Below are 20,485 nucleotides of genomic sequence, written 5' to 3'. Positions count from 1 at the left end.
CCAGACCTCTTTGTTCCATAGACTGTAAAGTTCAGGGAAGGCATTTCATGAGTGAGACTGTTGGGAAGACTCATATCTTCCACGGCAGTGGGCGTGTGCGTGAGGAAGGAGAGGGAGGTTCCCCTGTTCTCAAGCTTTCAAATCCTGTCTGTGGTGGAGGCAGCAACACAATCAGAACTATGTCTTTGAAAATCTAAAACATCACTTAGCTCTCTCCCAGATGCCTTAGTGCCCCTATCATATTAGCTCTGTTGGCATCTGGAGGAAAAAGAACTTCTAAGGCATTTTATTTTCTGTGAACTTGGAGCCACGTGCAAATACAATTTTTTTTTTCTTTTTTGATGAGGAGTCCCTGCTAATATTTAATAATGTGATCCTGTGCTATGAAAACAGTTTCTCCGGTTGAAGAATAAACATAGGCAACATTCCAGGGCAGGCAAGGCTGAAAAACTTATTATTATTATTACTATTTCACCTCAGTAATACTAGTCTGAGGCAACTAGTTTCATGGAAAATGTGTGTGGACCTGCACGCGTAAATAAACACTGCCAGAAAATTGCAGAAACATTGAACATCCATTCAAGGACCAAAGAAGAAAACGGCTAGACTCATTAATGACACATCTTCCAGGGTTATTGGTCCTTAGGAGACCAGCTATTTTAATTTTTTGGTCTTCTTACATTTGTTAGAAGTTATGCTGAAAACTTTTGTACCTGCACAGAGGAAGGGACAATAAACAAGAAAACAAAATCTCCATTACCACCAGGAAAAAGAAAAACTAGTGATCTGATGAGACATGGTAAAAGAAAAATCTGGAAAACTGGTAGTTTGATAGACTTTGGTGACCATTTTTCCTAAAATGAAATAAAAATTTAAGGAAATGTGATGTTGCACTTTGACCTTCACCACTCCTAGAGTTCCAGTACACTGTAAAATCTGTTCTCCTAATTTCCATCTTCATCTTTGAGATTGCAGTAGCCTCCCAGGACTTTGTCTTATGCATAAAGTTATTATCCCCTTTTGTATCAGACCTGTTGTAAATGTTCATTATAATCACTGCTGCTTAATTTAGCAGATGGTTGGAACTGAACTATTCTTCTCGGGGGAATTAAATATGGCTATGTCATTTCCCAAGTTGATTTAAAAGATGTAATTTGAGATCAAGCAATGTTTCAGATTCAGTACTAGTTCAGAATCATTGCCATAGATGTTTTCTTTTCTCCACTTCTATAATTTTGAACATCTAAGATGAACTGCATTGATGTTCCAATTTTTTACGTTTAATATTCTTCAACAAAGAAATAAACATGAATAAATTATTGTACACAAATCCCACATTTTACTACATGATTGATCAGGAGTCCCCAAAGGAATTTTCCTATTGTGTTTGTGTTCTCATCTGTTGTCAGCAAATACAAGGTGGATAGAAATTATTTCTTACACCAAACTTCTGATACACCGCCCATGAATACCTTGCACTGCTCTCAAGATATCGGTGGTCAGATATAATTAGCACGAAACAGAGAGGCTTCATCTAAAAAAATGTCATCTATGTTTTTTGTTCAATGGATATTCAACTGGCTGAGAATTATTTTAGCAGCATCACACATTTTCAAAGACAAGAAACTGAAAAGGAGAGATTGTTCATAGTCCCCAGTCTGTCTCTAAATAACAGGGTCCTTCTCCCCACCCTAGCATCTCTTCCAAAAAGGAAGTATTTCTAAACCAAGATTTCACCATTCAAGAGGACTTATTCCTATACGTTATTCAACTGTTTTGAACTTCCAATTTCTATGCTCTCCCAGCCACCAACTATTCCTGTTGATTTTTACTTTGGACACTACAGGAAGCAAAAGAGGGGTAATATTTGAGGGTGGGCATAGAGGGTTGATACACTCAGGGGAGCTCATTACTATGCCATTATATTTTGTATATAGAAGCTTTCTTCTGAGGAAGTAAAGAATCTTAATTTCAAATAGGAAGTCAGCTTTGCAATTGCCCTGTGAAAATGGCAAATTATATTAAAACAGGCAGACATCTTCTAGTGAGTGCTGGGATTGTAACAGAAGGTAGTTAGGTGACCTGGGTTTGTGTTTGTGTCTGTCACTTGCTAGCACTTTAGACTTCAGATTTCTCTGTTTTCATATCCTCTTCATAACTACAAATTATGGCCATGAAGAGGAATAGAATAGCGTATGTATATAATAATGTATATGAATAATATATACACATTATTTTATATATGAATATTTATATATATTATATATATTCATATATAAAATAAGGTATTTCATATAAATAAAATAATGTGTACATAAATAATATATATAAATATATATAATAATGTGGATACATTCCATATACATTCGGACGTTCTCTATGAATAATAAAAATACTGTTTGTGTAAAGATATTTTTAACATTATTGTTATCAGTAACCTCTCCCCTCTCTTCAGAGAAGTTGAGAGAAAGGAATGGTAAGACGCCATCCACAGGCACCCTTGTGCCCTGCCTCAGATGGTTTTCACCTCTGCTGCTTCCCTCCTCGGCACCCCCCAAGGAGATAAAGGAACAGATGTACACTATTCCCTGCGCTTGGTCAGCTACATGCTTTGTATCCCAATCATGAGGATGGCAGCTACTGTGGTGGTGATAAATAGTAGTCCAGCCCGGCTGAAATAGGTTTGCAGCTGGCTTCCCAAGAGAAACCTTCTCTCGGCCTGGCAGAGGGGAAACGGCATAAGTTTTATAGTCAGACAAGCTCATTTTCTAATCATGGTTTATCGCTTATCTACCACCAGTTGAATCCTGGGCAGTTACTCAATCCTTGTAATTCTTGTAATCTTGATTCCCTCCTACTAGATTAAAAAGAACTGAACTACCCTTTTAGGATATTGTAAGGCTTAAGTAAGAAATCAAAGTGAAGCTTCTGATGCAGTTTTGATCACTAAATAGGTCTTTAATACGTGGTATATCCTGTCTTTATTCCATCTTCAATTCTTTTCTATTCTTCTGGCAGCATCCAAGAAGCTATCAGGCCATTCATTGCAGACTCCTTCTCTCTGAACCAGTATTCCTTAGCCCATCCCCCCACAAACCAGCATCTCCCCTAGAAAAAGTGGTTTTTCTTCCTATAAACTTCAATGACATTCATTGGAAAAGTTATCCTTTTGTCATAATTCCTTGTGATCCAAAGTAGCTTTCCAATTAATTCTTTATTAGGATTATTATTGTATTTTGCAAAACAGACGATGGGAGAAAGCATCTCCCATAAGAGCTAAAGAGCTCTTATGTGCTTTTCCTTTACACCGCAGCATTTTGGTTTATAAATTTTTGTTTCAAACTTAGTTTCATTTGAAACCAAGGAAAGCTTTGCATCTGCAGCCTGTTCTTTTATGAGGATTTACAAACGTTTATAGTCAGTTTTGCTGTCAGTTTGCATTTATTTTTCTTGAGTTCCCTAGTGGTTATGCCAAGAATATAATCGGTTGTGTGATTCACAGATAAATTTTTCTAGCAAACACTGATAAAAGAGTAATGGTTATTAAAATTTCATATGATAAAGAGTTAATTCGAAGAATCTGAATTTGAAACTATATGAGACCTTCAAGATCACTTGCTTCGATACCTTATTTTTAAACAGCCACCGTGATAGAACATTTGCAAATGTCATGGTGTGTTCTACTACACGCATCACATATTGTCTAAATTCCATATGATTTCCATTGAACAGATGAAAAAGTTGAGGATCTGAAAGGTTTAATAAATTTTCCAAGGTCAGGTGGCAGAGAAAGATCTAGACACTGCTGATTCTTAACCTTGGCTCTTTTCACTAAGCAATGATTATTGTTTTATGTGAGAGGTAATTGAAACCGAGGGCTCGTCGTTGATTGGAAAGGGGTGACGGAGCTGGGATGAGACATCTCGGCTCTTGAATACCCAATTTAGTCTGCATTTTGACCGTATCACCCATTAAGATATTATGAGATGGGCTTCCATCATATTTTTCTTGAGGGTTTTCGTTTATATTGAGGAATTAAACACAAACATGGTTCCCTGACTTGCTACTTGGTTTCAGTTTTCCATTTGTGTTCATGTTTTCTTTTTCATAATTCTCCACTTCTAATTCCATTGAATTATTTCTTTTCGTTACATAGGGCCTTTTAAATCTTCTCCATAACTTAAGGGATAGGTAAGGAATGAATGAATGAAGTATAAATAGCCCTATAGAGAAGTGAAAAATGCATGAGCAAATGAAATAGTTTAGGGCTCTAAAAAATGTGATGTTTTGAATATAAATGATGCTTCTTCTCCTCTCTGCCCTATACTTCACTCTCCTCTATATGTTAAAGCATCATGTGCTGCATGGACATCATACACTGCATGTCCTGGAGAAGTACAGCCAGGCTGAGGTCCACAAGAAGTAACCAGGAACACTTCAGGAATTTTTACAGCAATGGCGTGAACCACCTTGATTTGCTCAGGCCTTTTCACCCACCGCTTGGCTGGATCCAGTTTCTAACTTAGGGCTCTTTATGCTGGCTTTTGATTCTACCTCCAGTGCTTGGACTTGATGGCTGAGTAAGTCTGACTCTCCGGGCTTGGGTCTTCCCAGCTTTCCCAGGCCTTCGCTGAAGCATATAGAGCCTTCTTCTCCTTTCTCCTTCAGGATCCATTCCTCTCCTGGCCTAGCCCCCAGGTCTCAAAATCCTGCTCTCTGCTCAATGGAAATGTGTTCAAGCCAAGACTGTTCGTCCCTGTTCATCAGACATATTTCTCCAAGGCAGTGATGAATTTATCCACGTCTTTCCAACATTATATGGTCTCCTCAGCATAGTAAACATTAACACAATGCAAAGCACAATTTTTAAAAATCCAGGAGGTTGGTAAAGAATGTGGCCATAAAGTAAAATGAAAGTCTTTATATGAGCAATAACTTTGATGTGGGTGTAATAGACATAGCTAACCACTTGATCACACAGCACCAGGGATCATCTTCAATTCAAGGGGAAAAGAAGTAGAAGTGTATTGTGCCACCTATCTTGCCTCCCAAATTCTCATGGTGCCCACTCCTGCTACACCACCTTTTCTCTCTCAGCCTGTATCTATGGCCTCACGGGGAGTTCCCTATATTCAGTTGACAGAGGAAGAGAATCCTGATTTACAGATGGTTCTGCACAATATGCAGGGACCTCCTAGAAGTGGACGCTGCAGGACCACAGTTCCTCGCTGGGACATCCCTGAAGGACAGTGGTGAAGGGAAATCCTCGCTGAGGGCAGGGCTTCAGGCAGTGTACCCAGATGTTCACTTGGCTTGGAAAGATAATTAGCCAGACATGCAGTTATATACCAATTCATGGACTATGGCCAATGGTTTGGCTGGATGGTCAGGAAGGAATATGATTGGAAAACTGATGACAAGGAAATCTGGGGACAATTGATGACAAATATTTGGATAGACCTCTCTGAGTGGGCAAGAATGTGAAGATATTTGTGTCCCATGTGAATGCTCACCAAAAGGTGACTTAGCAAAGGAACATTTTGATAATTAAGTGGGAAAAGATGACCTATTCTGTGGGTACGAATCACCTTCTTTCCCCAGCCACCCCTGTCATCACCTCATGGGCTCATGAACAAAGTGGCCATGGTGGCCAGGATAAAAGTCATGCATGGTGTAAGCAACATGGACTTCCACTCACCAAAGCCAATCTGGCTATGGCCTTGCTGAGTGCCCAATCTGCCAGCCACAAAAGACCAACCCTGAGCCCCCCATATGGTACCATTCCTCAGGGTGATCAGCCAGCTACCTGTAGCAGGTTGACCATATTGGATGGCTTGCATCATAATAAGGGCAGCATTTTTTTCTTATTGGAATACACACTTACTTTGGATACGGATTTACTTTCCCTGAAATGCTTCTGCAAAACCACCACCCGTGGACTTATAGAATACCTTATCTACTGCCATGTTTTACATTGCTTCTTATCAAGGAACTCAATTCACAGCAAGTGAAGATTGGCAATGGGCCCATGCTCATGTAATTCACTGGTCATCCTGAATCAGCTGGTTTGATAATGGGTGAAATGGCCTTTTGAAGACTGAGTTACAGTGACAGCTAGATGGCAATACCTTGCAGGACTGCAGCTAGGTTCTCCAGAAGGCTGTATATGCTCAGAATCAGCATCCAATATATGGTGCTGTCTCTCCAATAGCCAGGATTCATGAGCCCAGGAATCAAAGGGTGAAAAAGGGAAATTCACTACACATCATTACTCCTAGTGACCCACTGGCAAAGTTTTTGGTTCCTGTTCTCTTGACCTTACGCCCTACCAGCCTAGAGGTCTTATCCAGAGAGAAGAATGTTTTTACCAGGAGACACAATAATTCCATTGAACTGGAAGTTAAGACTGCCACCTGGTCACTTTATACTCCTCATGCCTCTGAATCAACAAGTAAAGAAGGGAATTATGGTGTTGGCTGGGGTGATTGACCCTGACTATCAAGGGAAATTGGACTATTATTCTATAATGGAGGTAAGGAAGAGCATGTCTAGAATACAGGAGACCCTGTAGGGCGTCTCTTACTATTACCATGCTCTGTGATTAAGATCAATGTAAAACTTCAACAACCTAATCCAGGCAGCACTACTAATGGCTCAGAAGCTTCAGGAATAAAGGTTTGGGTCACTCCACCAGGTAAAGAATCACGACCAGCTGAGGTACTTGCTGAAGGCAAAGAAAATACAGAATCGGTGGTAGAAGAAGATAGGCATAATATCAGCTACAACCACGTGACCAGTTACAGAAACATGGACTGTACTGTCATGAGTATTTCCTCCTTATTTTGGTATGGATATTTGTGTGAGTGTGTGTGTACAACTTGTGATGGCTAATTTTACATGTCAGCTTGACTGGGCTATGGGGTGTTCGGACATTTGGACAAACATTATCCTGGATGTGTCTCTGAGGGTGTTTCTGCACGAGATTAACATTTGGATTATAGACTGAATAAAACACAGTGCCCTCCCATGGGTGAACTTCATGAGTGTCTGAACAGAACAAAAGGTTCAGTAAGGGAGAATCTGCTTTCTCTGCCTGACTGTCTTCAAGCTGGGACATAACTATTCTGCTGCCTTTGGACCCAGACTCAGACTGGAACTTATACCTTTCACACTCCTGGTTCTTGGACTTGAACTTGGACTTGGACTGGAACGGTATTGTTCCAGCTGATGGTATTATCAGCTCCCCTAAGTCTCCAGAAGATCTTGGGACTTCTCAGCTTCCACAATCTTGTGAGCCAATTCTCCTCATAAGCCAATATATCCTATTCATTCTAGTTGTGTTTCTTGGGAGAACTCTAATATACCTGTTCAACACTTAATCACTACTTATCACTTTATACAAAATAATTTGTGAGATCATTTATGGTCTGACTACATGTCCCCTGAGTGTATTACAATAGCAATAGCTATTGTTAGTATTATTACAATGTAGTAATTACCAAACTACCCACTACAGCAACGGTAATGACATCCAGCCGTTGTTTTACACCTAAAAAAATGCCAGGCACTGTCTTCAGTACTTTATATGTATTAATTCATGCAATCCCTACAACAAACCTGTGAGTTAGATATCATTATGATTCGAATTTACAAATAAGGAAACTGAGGCACAGAGAGGTTAATTAACATACTCAAATATTGGGTTGGCCAAAATGTTCGTTTGGGTTTCTCTGCAACATCTTACAGAAAAACGTGAACGAACATTTTGGCCAGCCAAATTCATGCTGCAGCCAGGACTTGAAACCCAGCAGGTTGGACCTAGATCTCCATCATGCAAACTGTAGCTTATATTATTTTGCTTTGGAATTCCATAATGGAGGGCAGTAGCCTTCACACTATATTCTCTGCACCTAATACATCAGAAAAGTAGCTTGAAAGTATAGTAGTAAGTAAGTAAGTAAGTAGTATCCTGGAACTAGACCTACTGGACATGAATCCCAGTCCTAATTCAATCCCTTTTAACTGTGTGATTGGAGGCAAGTTACTTAACCTTTCTGTGCCTCAGGTTTTTCACCAGGATTTTTGTTACAATTAAATAAGCCAACACTTATAAAGTGCTTAGAACAGTATCTGGCGTTTAGTAAGCACTCAGTAAATGTTAGCTTTTCTAATGATGCTGGTTTTATTCATCAATTTATCCATTCCCATTGCCCAGAAAAAGGCATATAATAGAGACTCAATAAATATCTGATAAATTAAAGAATATATTTGTTTTATTCCTCATTGCATTCTTTTATCTGACAACAGTACTGCCCACTTTCCTTCCATTCACCCCTTCATCACCTATAATGTATGAGGCACTGTGCTAGAGGTTAGGGTGACAGAGCGAATAAGACATGATGCTGCCCTTGAGGCACTTGGAGCCGAGTAAATAAACTGACATAATACTCAGAATATGGTGTCATGAGTGGAATAACATTCTAACCTGAACCTTATGGGAGGACAGAGGGTGGAACATCTATCTAACTGGGAGGGAGGGGGAGGGGGGCTACCACCCTCAGCAATGTAAACGACCTTCTGCTGTGAGCTACTTGTAGTAACTAAGGGAAACAGACTGTTCTCATAACCATTTCCCCAAATACCAAGATAATGCTGCTGAGGACACTGGTTTGTTAGGATGAGCAAATTCAGGTGCAACCTTACCGGTGGAAAGATTAGATGGCTACCTACTTCCTGCCTATTGAACGGATGCCAGGACGGGTCTTCTGGCCCCCACAACTCTTCTTATACAACTGAGGCCAAATAGGTTCTAGGCCTAAAGGAAAGAAAGAGGGCACGTCAGTCAGAAAGGCATTTGCCTGCTAGTGACTAAATGCCCAGTGAAGACTGCCTTACAGACGGGGGTGATTTTTCTCACATAACAGGAAGTCTGGCAATAAGCAGGTATTCGCCTTGATTCAGCTGCTTAACAATTTTATCAGGAACTCAGGTCTTTTCCTTTGCTCTAAGGTGCCGGCTTTGGCTTTTATATTCATCACCCCATGGTTGCAAGATGGCTGCTCTCACCTTCAGATTTCACTTTCCTATTCAAGACCTGAAGGGGCAGTTAATATGCCAGCCTTTTCTGAAGAAAGCAAAGCCTTTCCAGAATTCTGCCTAGCAGCCCTCTGCTTGCATTTCATTGTCACATGGGCACTGCCAGCTGGACTGGAGCCTGGAAAAGCCAGAGACAGTACTATCACAATTCGCTTAGACGAGGGGTTGGTAAACTTTTTCTGTAACAGGTCAGATAGTAAATATTTTAGGCTTTGTAGCCCATACAGTCTCTGCTGTAATCACTCAATCCTGCCATTCTAGCCACCATAGACAATCTATAAATGACTGAGTGCTGTATTCCAGTAGCACTTTATTTATGGACACGGAAATTTGACATAACTCTCACATATGATGAAATACTATTCTTTTGATTTTTTTCAACCATTCAAAAATGTACAAAACAATCTGAGCTCACAGGCTGTATAAAAACAGATGGTGGGACTGATTTGGCCCAGGAGACCATAGTTTGCTGACCTCTAGCTTGGACCAATGATAACCCATCAACCGGATCTGGGCAAAAATCTATGACAAAGTTGGTGTTCTAACAGTTGAACTATTAGAGAAATGACTACTGGATAGGGAACTAACAATGCAGCAATAAAGGGTAGCTTTAATTTTCTATATGAAATAGGATGTATATAAAGTATTTACTGTATGATGAGGACATATTTTAGTTCCTTTCACTTTCCTCCATTTTCATTTAAAATTCTTTCTTATTCATAAAGGCCTTTTCTCTGCTCCATGAAAACAGCTGTTATCCAGACTCTGATTTTTAAAGAATTAATATCAGGAATTTTTTTGGGGGGCACGGGATATCTATCAGTCAACAAGGGATTGATTACTTCCTGTTGCTGCACTTTAACGGAATGCTAAAGAGCCCTAAAATTTATGAACTAGAAACCCTATTTAAGTTTCATAAATGTTTCACAGTTTTCTTCCTGGCTTCCAGTGGTGAGGGAAATACAAATGGAAACCTAGCATAGAGAAAGAGATCCTGCATTCTGCTTTTGCCCAGTCTCATTATACATTCTCCACTTATAAGAGAGAAGAAAAAAAAAAGATGTGTAACAAGCAAAAAATCGGCTCCCTCTTTATATAGTTAATTACAAAGGCAATTTCCTTTATAGCCTACTTACAGGAATACCTCTTCACATGTTGCCAAAAGTATCACAACTTGTTTATTCAAAGGTTATGTGTGAATGAGAGCTTTTTGATATTAATCAAGTAATTTGCTAGCATTGCTGGGAAAAGGAAAAAGCTTTATCCTGAAAAATGAAACAGCCCATTAATCACGTTCACTCTATTGAAGACAATTATGGAGAGACAGAGGGCAAACAGACCCTTCAGATAAGAAATTCCTAAACTGATGAAACTTTTAATAGGGTTTGGCATAGACTTCTGCATAGAAAGTGATGAAGTAAACTAACTTTAATCAACTTACAAATTCGATATCAGGTATTTATGAATTCAAAAGTTACCGCTTGTTATTAACCGAAAAAACCCCAATGAATATGCCAAATTCATGAGCAAAATTCTTGCATATGGACTTTTTTGTTGGTGTTCATTTATTATCTCCAGTTAAAGTTAAAAGGTGAAACAGAATATGCCTGTCCTTAAACATCCGTCTCATTTTTTTGGTTCCCTCATCATCACACTCTTTGTAGGTTTGAGACTGGGTCTCCATCCATCAAAATTAAATTCGTTAGTAGAAGGCATTTAAAACTATTTGTATAACTATAGCTGAATAGATAAGGTTGCAAGATAAGGGATATGAAAAATAACTCTGTTCTGAGGCAATATGGTACATTAGGAGGGGTCTTTTTCTGGCATGATGAATGGCAACAGTCCATTAGTCAAACACCAACAAAGAGTTAAGTTTTATAAGCCAGGCATTATTTGAATTAGTTAATAACATTAAAGCAAACTGAGAGAAAAAGTTTCCATAATATTGTCAATTATTTCCTCAATTCGTTTGCAAACTTCATTGTTACTAAAATTAAAAAAATTTTTAAATGGTATGATGGGGCTTCCCTGTTGGTGCAGTGGTTGAGAGTCTGCCTGCCGATGCAGGGGACACGGGTTCGTGCCCCGGTCCGGGAAGATCCCACATGCCACGGAGTGGCTGGACCCATGAGCCACGGCCGCTGAGCCTGCGCGTCCGGAGCCTGTGCTCCACAACGGGAGAGGCCACAACAGTGAGAGGCCCACGTACCACAAAAAAAAAAAAAAAAAAAAAAAAAAAAGGTATGATGTTAGCCATCAGGGAAATGCAAATAAATACCACAATGAGATACCACTTCCCACCCAGTAGGACTGTTATAATGAAAAAAAAAAGAACATATCAAGCATCGATGAGGACATGGAGACGCAGACTCTCATTCATTGCTGATGAGAATGTAAAGTGGGGCAGCCACTGTGGAAGACAGTTTGGCAGTTGCTCAAAAAACTAAATGTAGAATGGTCCTATGACCCTACAGTTTTACTCCTGTGTATCTATCCAAAAGAACTGAAAACACGTGTTCACATGAAAGCTTGTACATAGACGTTCGTAGCAGCACTAATCATAATATCCAAAATGTGGAAACAACTCAGTTTTTTAAAATGGTGTGATAGAACCTAGTCCTAAAGAAATTTTCAAATATTTAAAAAATTCTAGGTAAATCATCATCTTTGAACATTTCGAGTACACTTTTTAAAAAATTTTATTTATTTACTTATTTGTTATACAGCAGGTTCCTATTATCTACTTTTTTTTTTTTTTTTTGTGGTACGCGGGCCTCTCACCGTTGTGGCCTCTCCCGTTGCGGAGCACAGGCTCCGGACGCGCAGGCTCAGCGGCCATGGCTCACAGGCCCAGCCGCTCCGCGGCATGTGGGATCTTCCCGGGCTGGGGCACGAACCCGTGTCCCCTGCATCGGCAGGCGGACTCTCAACCACTGCGCCACCAGGGAAGCCCTAGTTATCTATTTTATACATATTAGTGTATATATGTCAATCCCAGTCTCCCAATTCATTACACCACCACCACCCCCTTCTCTCATTTCGAGTACACTTTTATAAGATTATGTAGTGGAGAAAAAAATATTAACAGCAGATGTCAGAGTCACCTGGTAAGGGAGGAACTGACTTTGATTAGAGCAGGAGTTTTGAACTCAAGTGCCTCTAGAGACTGAGCAGAAGCGGGGTGCAGGGGTGGGGGTGGGGACCGTGACACACCTGCGAGTAAAGTCCTATCCAAATGGAACAGCAGCTGCCCACAGAGATATGGTCCCAGTTGCCAGATATTTTGTATTTCAAGGAAAACCAGAAACCCAAGTTTGTTTTTATTTTTTTTAAAACTCTAGATTCCTAAATATTTGTTCACACTTTAACAAACATGTGTGGAGGCTAAATTCAGTCTACAGGCTGCCAGTTTTCAAACTCTGTTTTACGAAAAACACCTGGATAATCAGCTTTCCTTATAGGAGGACAGGTCTGGAGGCCTTTGCATAAGCAGGTAACGGGAGTTTTGCGATTAGGATGAGCACAGGAGAGAGGACCCCCTGAGAGGGGACTGAAACCCACGGAGAGAGGTAACCAGTGAGAAATCCCACTTGCCGGGAGAGGCTAGAGAAATACAGAAACAAGGATGTTCATATTCAATTTTAAGTTGTTTGATTAAAACCACTGTGCCACCAACACCTTTAAAGCTGGCCACATACACAAATGCAAATGGTTTTAGGGGAAATCAGGAAAGAGTCTGCTCTGAACGGCAGAGCAGTAAGAAGAAAAAGCCAAGAGAGAAGAGTGGAAGCCCAGGCTCAGAGTCTCAGGATGTGACAGGCAGGTATTCACAAGAACTAGGGAACTGCACCAAACATTCCATAGAAGATGGGGAGGCCAAACATCAGCTGAGCTCAGCTGACACCTGAATTGCAGGAGAAAGCTGCAATTGGTACACTTTATTTATTATTTTTTAACATCTTTATTGGGGTATAATTGCTTTACAATGGTGTGTTAGTTTCTGCTTTATAACAAAGTGAATCAGTTATACGTATACATATGTTCCGGTACACTTTAATTAGAAGCAATTCATGCCAACCCCTCACTACAGACAAGTAAAGAAAGAGAACAAAGTGACTGGAAAAAAGCTAAATTATTTTTGTGACCCATGTATTCTTGTTGCACAATTGAATGATCCTCTCCTCCTCTTTCTACTCTCTCACAATGTAGGGATGTAGGTGGAATTGGTCTCTAGTTTTCAGTGGAAGTCTTTCAGATGGAAACACTCCTCAATCACATCTGATCCTCAGAGACTAAGGGAATAATGGTGTATTGATTGTGTCCATACCCATTAATGCCTGCCCAGGATTTAGACTAAAGTCATAAAATTAGGAGAAAGACCTGCTTTTGTACTGAACGTGATCTTGAATGAGTCGTATGGCCATTCTAAGCTTCTGAATCCTCATCTGGAGTTTGGATTTGAGGGTAATTAGGATTCTCTTGTCTACTTTGTCAAATTGTTTTCAAGAGCTAAGTATAAAAATAATATGAAGCCTTTTGAAAACTGCAAAACGCTCTGCATGCAAAAAAGATAATTACAACAGGAACACAATCTTGAGAGTGAAAAAATGAAATAATTAACTCTCTTCATTCAGATTTATATCTATGGGAAGGACCCCACTGCCCTGCAATTCCAAGGAGCAAGTTGAATGCCATGTATGGCATATAACGTCACCCGGGGAGCTAAAGCCAATGGAGAAGGGTGATATAATTGGGGTGCTCCAGTGGTCACCTCATTTTCAGCAGTGCTTAGAATTACTGAGTGTGTTGCTTCCTGTATTAGAGAATTCATATTGCTGAATCATTTGGTTAATGTCTCCAAGATGAAATACGTTTAAAACTAAGATATGTCAAGGTCATTTTGGCAATTTCTCTTATCCTGAAAATGGAGAGCAACAAGTCTACATTTGCCATGTCTTCTCATGATCTGAGTGGTATTTCTTTTCCAGAATGAGGACAGGAAAGTGCCCTAGATAGAGGAGTGATTCAGCTTGGTTGCTGACAGGTACAGAGGAGAGTGTGAAGAGATACGCCAAGGTGTTTACAACAGTAGCTTAAGAAGTGCCTGCCCTCATCTCCTGTGGACTCTTGCTTGTCTGGATTTAAATTGCTCACTGAAGGACAAAAGCTTTGATCTCACTTTATTTCCTCCGCTAATCAAAACATTTCAAAGTATGTCTCAATCCTCATGACTTCCTCTCCTGGAGGATCAAATGAACAGACACTTATGTTTGAACTCAAGTTTAGTTGTAGACTTTCCAGCCACACAGTGAGTGAGTAGAGTGAGACTGTGTGTGTGTGTGTGTGTGTGTGTGTGTGTACATGGACGTGTGTGCAAGCATGTGTGTGTGTGTGTGTGTGTATAACAGAGAGAAGGTGGACAAGGTTGGTGAAAGGGAATCACACAGATTAGTCAATGATCATAAAGACTTGTAGCAAATGTATTTACTGTTGCTATACTGCAACAGGGAAATGGCATATTATTCATATTCTACAATTATCTCTGGCCTATAAAAAGCTTTCATCTAGCTAGTGCACTCCAAATAGAAGAGCCTCAAGTAAAATAAAGGATAAAACACTAGTCAGGGGCTTCCCTGGTGGTGCAGTGGTTAAGAATCCTCCTGCCAATGCAGGGCACACGGGTTCGAGCCCTGGTCTGGGAAGATCCCACATGCCGCGGAGCAACTAAGCCCGTGCGCCACAACTACTGAGCCTGTGAGCCACAACTACGGAGCCCGAGTGCCACAACTACTGAAGCCCACACGCCTAGAGCCTGTGCTCTGCAACAAGCCACACAATGAGAAGCCCGTGCACCGCAATGAAGAGTAGCCCCCGCTTGCCACAACTAGAGAAAAGCCCGCATGCAGCAAGAAAGACCCAATGCAGCCAAAAATAAAAATAAATAAAATAAATAAATTTTAAAAAAATGCTAGCCAATTTCATCATGAAGGATCACATCCAATTTGGTTATGTCTACTGAAATCTTGCACATTGTGCCTGTTGAAATCGCTAATGAACTTTGGATCACTGATCCATCATGGCCAGGTCAGAAGAAATAACCAAGCAGTGTCATCAGATGACAGGAATGGATCTTTGGAAATGGTTTAATCGACCCTAATGCTTCTCTGTACCACTTTTACTTAGACCAGCTGTGTTTTGTTAGGCATGGTTCATAAATTTATCCTAAAATGAAGAGTTCATTTCTTAAATCAGGGACCCACACTGAGTTTAGTGATTAGGAGTTTCAGGTAGTAATATCTTCCACGTATGCAATCCATAAATAATCCATGAGCAAACCTTTGCTGGTGAGCTTTGTGTCTACCCTCTCCTCCAAAGAAGAGATGTTTCACAAACTCTAGATGGTTGGCATTGAGCCATGTAGGATGTAACCTGTAGCTAGGACTCGACACTTTACCTGCTACGTTTGATCCCTGTGAATGTGTAAGCTAAGCTATGTCATTTGACTGCTATAAACTACAGCTTCTTCATTTCAAAGTGCAGAGGTCAAACCTAATATTCTCTCCTGCTAGTGGGCAGGAGAGAATATTAGAATTTTTTTAAAAATTTGTTTTATTTGTTTATTTATTTTTGGCTGCATTGGGTCTTTGTTGCTGCGTGAGGGCTTTCTCTAGTTGCGGCGAGCGGGGGCTACTCTTCATTGCAGTGGGTGGGCTTCTCATTACGGTGGCTTCTCTTGTTGTGGAGCATGGGCTCTAGGTGTGCGGGCTTCAGTAGTTGTGGCATGAGGGCTCAGTAGTTGTGGCTCACGAGTTCTAGAGCACAGGCTCAGTAGTTGTGGCACGTGGGCTTAGTTGCTCTGCGGCACGTGGGTTCATATTGCTGTCATGATTTCCATGAATATCACTTTGTGGCCACTTGAGAAATAGTAGCAGACTAACTTATCTTTAGTGTCATTCACAGAGCAAAATTTTGGAATGAATACAAGCCCAAGCAAAAATTAGTTCTATAAACAGAAGTGACAAAAAATTAACTGATTGACCCATCTCCTAGAGTAATGGAAATAAAAACAAAAATAAACAAATGGGACCTAATGAAACTTCAAAGCTTTTGCACAGCAAAGGAAACCATAAACAAGACCAAAAGACAACCCTCAGAATGGGAGAAAATATTTGCAAATGAAGCAACCGACAAAGGATTAATCTCCAAAATTTACAAGCAGCTCATGCAGCTCAATAACAAGAAAACAAACAACCCAATCCAAAAATGGGCAGAAGACCTAAATAGACATTTCTCCAAAGAAGATATACAGACTGCCAACAAACACATGAAAGAATGCTCAACATCAATAATCATTAGAGAAATGCAAATCAAAACTACAATGAGATATCATCTCACACCAGTCAGAATGGCCATCATCAAAAAATCTAGAAACAATAAATGCTGGAGAGGGTGTGGAGAAAAGGGAACACTCTTGCACTGCTGGTGGGAATGTGAATTGGTTCAGCCACTATGGAGAACAGTATGGAGGTTCCTTAAAAAACTAAAAATAGAACTACCATATGACCCAGCAATCCCACTACTGGGCATATACCCTGAGAAAACCAAAATTCAAAAAGAGTCATGTACCAAAATGTTCATTGCAGCTCTATTTACAATAGCCCGGAGATGGAAACAACCTAAGTGCCCATCATCGGATGAATGGATAAAGAAGATGTGGCACATATATACAATGGAATATTACTCAGCCATAAAAAGAAACGAAATTGAGCTATTTGTAATGAGGTGGATAGACCTAGAGTCTGTCATACAGAGTGAAGTAAGTCAGAAAGAAAAAGACAAATACCGTATGCTAACACATATATATGGAATTTAAGAAAAAAAAATGTCATGAAGAACCTAGGGGTAAGACGGGAATAAAGACGTAGACCTACTGGAGAACGGACTTGAGGTTATGGGGAGGGGGAAGGGTGAGCTGTGACAGGGCGAGAGAGAGTCATGGACATATACACACTAACAAACGTAGTAAGGTAGATAGCTAGTGGGAAGCAGCCGCATGGCACAGGGATATTGGCTCGGTGCTTTGTGACCGCCTGGAGGGGTGGGATAGGGAGGGTGGGAGGGAGGGAGACGCAAGAGGGAAGACATATGGGAACATATGTATATGTATAACTGATTCACTTTGTTATAAAGCAGAAACTAACACACCATTGTAAAGCAATTATACCTCAATAAAGATGTTAAAAAAAAAAAAAGATATCTGCACCTCTATGTTTATGGCAGCATTATTTACAATAGCCAATATATGGAAGCAACCTAAATGTCCATCAATGGATGAATGAATAAAGATTTGGGGTGTGTGTGTGTGTATATATATATATATATATATAATAATGCAATATTACTCAGCCATAGAAAAGAATAAATTTGTGACAACATAGATGGACGTAGAGGGTATTATGTTAAGTGAAAGTAGTCAGACAGAGAAAGACATATACCATGTGATCTCACTCATATGTGGAATTTAAGAAACAAAACAAATATATATATTTTAAACTTATACATGAAAATTATCTACTCCTGAAAATAAATAAATAAATGCTAAAAAAAAATTAACTGATAAAGTTCCTTGACTCACAATATAGAGAGATATGCTTTGCCAGTATAATCACATTTTATTAATATCATCAGTAGGGAATTGGGAGAATGGACCCAATGGGATATAATAAAACCTAATATTGATGTACCCTTCTATATCATTTAATGCAAAATTATTCAACTGAAATTTAATAGAATACTACGTAGTAACAGCTAAACACTTGGTGGTATAGGACAGATTTCTAAAAAGATACTTTAAAATATCATAATTCCAGTGAAATTTCCCAAATAGCCATCATCACAAAGTATAGGCAAAGGAACATTTACAGAATGATAGTCTATTGCAAAGGAAACATAAAATATCCAGACATTAAGCATAACAACATTTTTAAAATAACACAAAAAGAACTAAAAATGAAAACATATTGAGATTATTAATTGGCTTTATGTAATTTAATAAATTGATGTCTGCAGAATTAAAAAGCTAATTATCGCCAGAGTCAATATGGCCATTACTTGCTAAACGAGATTAGAAAAGGGCCTACATTAAAATCAAAGGTAGGGACCTCCCTGGTGGCACAGTGGTTAAGAATCCACCTGCCAATGCAGGGGACAGGGGTTCGATCCCTAGTCTGGGAAGATCCCACATGCCGTGGAGCAACTAAGCCCATGCGCCACAATTACTGAGCCTGTGCTCTGGAGCCCGCGAGCCACAACTACTGAAGGCTGTGCACCACAACTACTGAAGCCTGTGTGCCTAGAGCCCGTGCTCTGCAACAAGAGAAGCCACCGCAATGAGAAGCCCGTGCACCACAACAAAGAGCAGCCCCCGCTCTTTGCAACTAGAGAAAGCCCGTGCGCAGCAACGAAGACCCAACGCAGTCAAAAATAAATAAATAAATTAATTAATTTTAAAAAATCAAAGGTAATCACTTGTTTCTATTCCTCACACAAAAACTCACCCCTCTCCTCCCTCACCAATTCTGATTCTCTGGTAACAATGATCTTTTACACAATACTAGAGGAGTGTCCAGCTGAAAAAAAAAAGGCATTTTAATTCTTTTATGACATTTTAGTATTTTTGGAAAGAAATTACTTGCTTGATTTCTCTCTCAATATGTTTTTTAAACTTTCATTATAGTCTCTAGCTGCTCAATGATGTTGCCAAGAGAAAGTTCTCAGAGGAGTTATTTTGAGTCTTCTGGGATGGAAAAGAAAGATACATGATAGAAAATTATTAGAAAAAGTGCTTCTAGGAGTCTTGAGCTATTACTGAAATATAGAACTCTATTCTCTCCATCTGACTTGAGAATGGCTGGTAGCTTTGTCTTGAATGAGGGATATTCCTGTCAAATCCAAAGGAGGTAGGAGAGAAATTAAATATATTTCAAATCAGAATAGATGGACAGTTCTAGTCTAAACTTCAAACTGGTTGAACATTTTTCCAACCTCTCCTGTGGTTGTTCTATCCATTCTCTTCTTTGTTAAATGTTTTCCCCCGTATAATACAGTGGCTCAATCTTGGCAGGTTATGAAGCAACCAAAAAGGACACAGTCTCGAACTGTTCCAATCAACTTCTCCTCTTCTACAACAAAAACTTAATTATTTCTAATGGCAATTAACTGTCCATTTCCCAAGTGCCCATCCTTTCTCTCTCTACCTTGGCTTTCTCAAAAATGTAGAGCTTGAAGGTCAAAAAGAGACACATTGTGGCTAATGTATAATCAATAATAATCATTAATTTGTAGTAGTTATAATAAGGGTTGCTGATATCATCAGATTTTCTGTGTACAGAAAAGATGACATAGTTTTGTTTTATTGGTGAGCTATAGAAAAGTGTTAATATCCCAAGCAGGGCCAAATTCCCTACTTCAAACACTGTTCTGGTAAAAATGGCCATATTTAGAAGACCCCGATTCTCTAGTTCTGATCCTGGAGGAAAGCACAGCTCTATTCTGCTGAGAGACATGGGTACAGCACATTCAGGAGTCAGTTATAAGGAAAGCTTGAGTTGTTGTTGAGTAGAACATAAAATACGGTAGACAAGGTAAAAACTGACAGAGAATTCGATTATCTTGTTAAAATTTTTATATAATAACAAAATTATATATTGCCTAATTCCTTGGTTATAGGATAAAATTTAGATATAAGGATTTTATTTTATGCCAAACACCCTGTGGATGTGTGAGGTTATGTTCCAGCTTCACAGATAAGGAAACCAGGGCTCAGAGGTATGAAATAACCTGTCCATGTCCCAAAGCTAGCAAGCAGCAAGACTGTCCCCATGCTGCCTTATGCTCACATGTCCTGTGTCATGAGAGCACTCAGGCAGTGAACCTGAGTCCGGAGGTGGTTTCTCCACCCCCTTTGGTATTTCTCTAGCTATTCCATCTCCCACAAATCACCTTCTCTACCTCTCTTACTACAGATTGATCATGAAGATGAAAGAAGGTTGCTATGGTCCGGATATCTACATTCCACCAAAACTCATATGTGGAATACCTAACGCCCATAGGTGATGGTATTAGGAGGTGATTAGGTCATGAGGGCAGAGCCCTCATGAATGGAACTAATGCCCTTATAAGAGAGGCTCCAGAGAACTCTCACCCCTTCCATCACGTGAGGGGGCACAGGAAGTCTGCTACCCGGAAGGGGGCCCTCACTCGACTCTGCTGGCACCCTAATCTTAGACTTCCAGCCTTCAGAACTGTAAGAAACAAATTTCTGTTATTTATAAACTACCCAGCTTGTGGTGTTTTGTTATAGCTGTCCAAACAAACAGACTAAGAC

This window comes from Delphinus delphis, chromosome 11, assembly GCF_949987515.2.
Source record: "Delphinus delphis chromosome 11, mDelDel1.2, whole genome shotgun sequence".
In the NCBI taxonomy this organism is placed as follows: domain Eukaryota; kingdom Metazoa; phylum Chordata; class Mammalia; order Artiodactyla; family Delphinidae; genus Delphinus; species Delphinus delphis.
Note: the sequence above shows the minus strand (reverse complement) of the source record.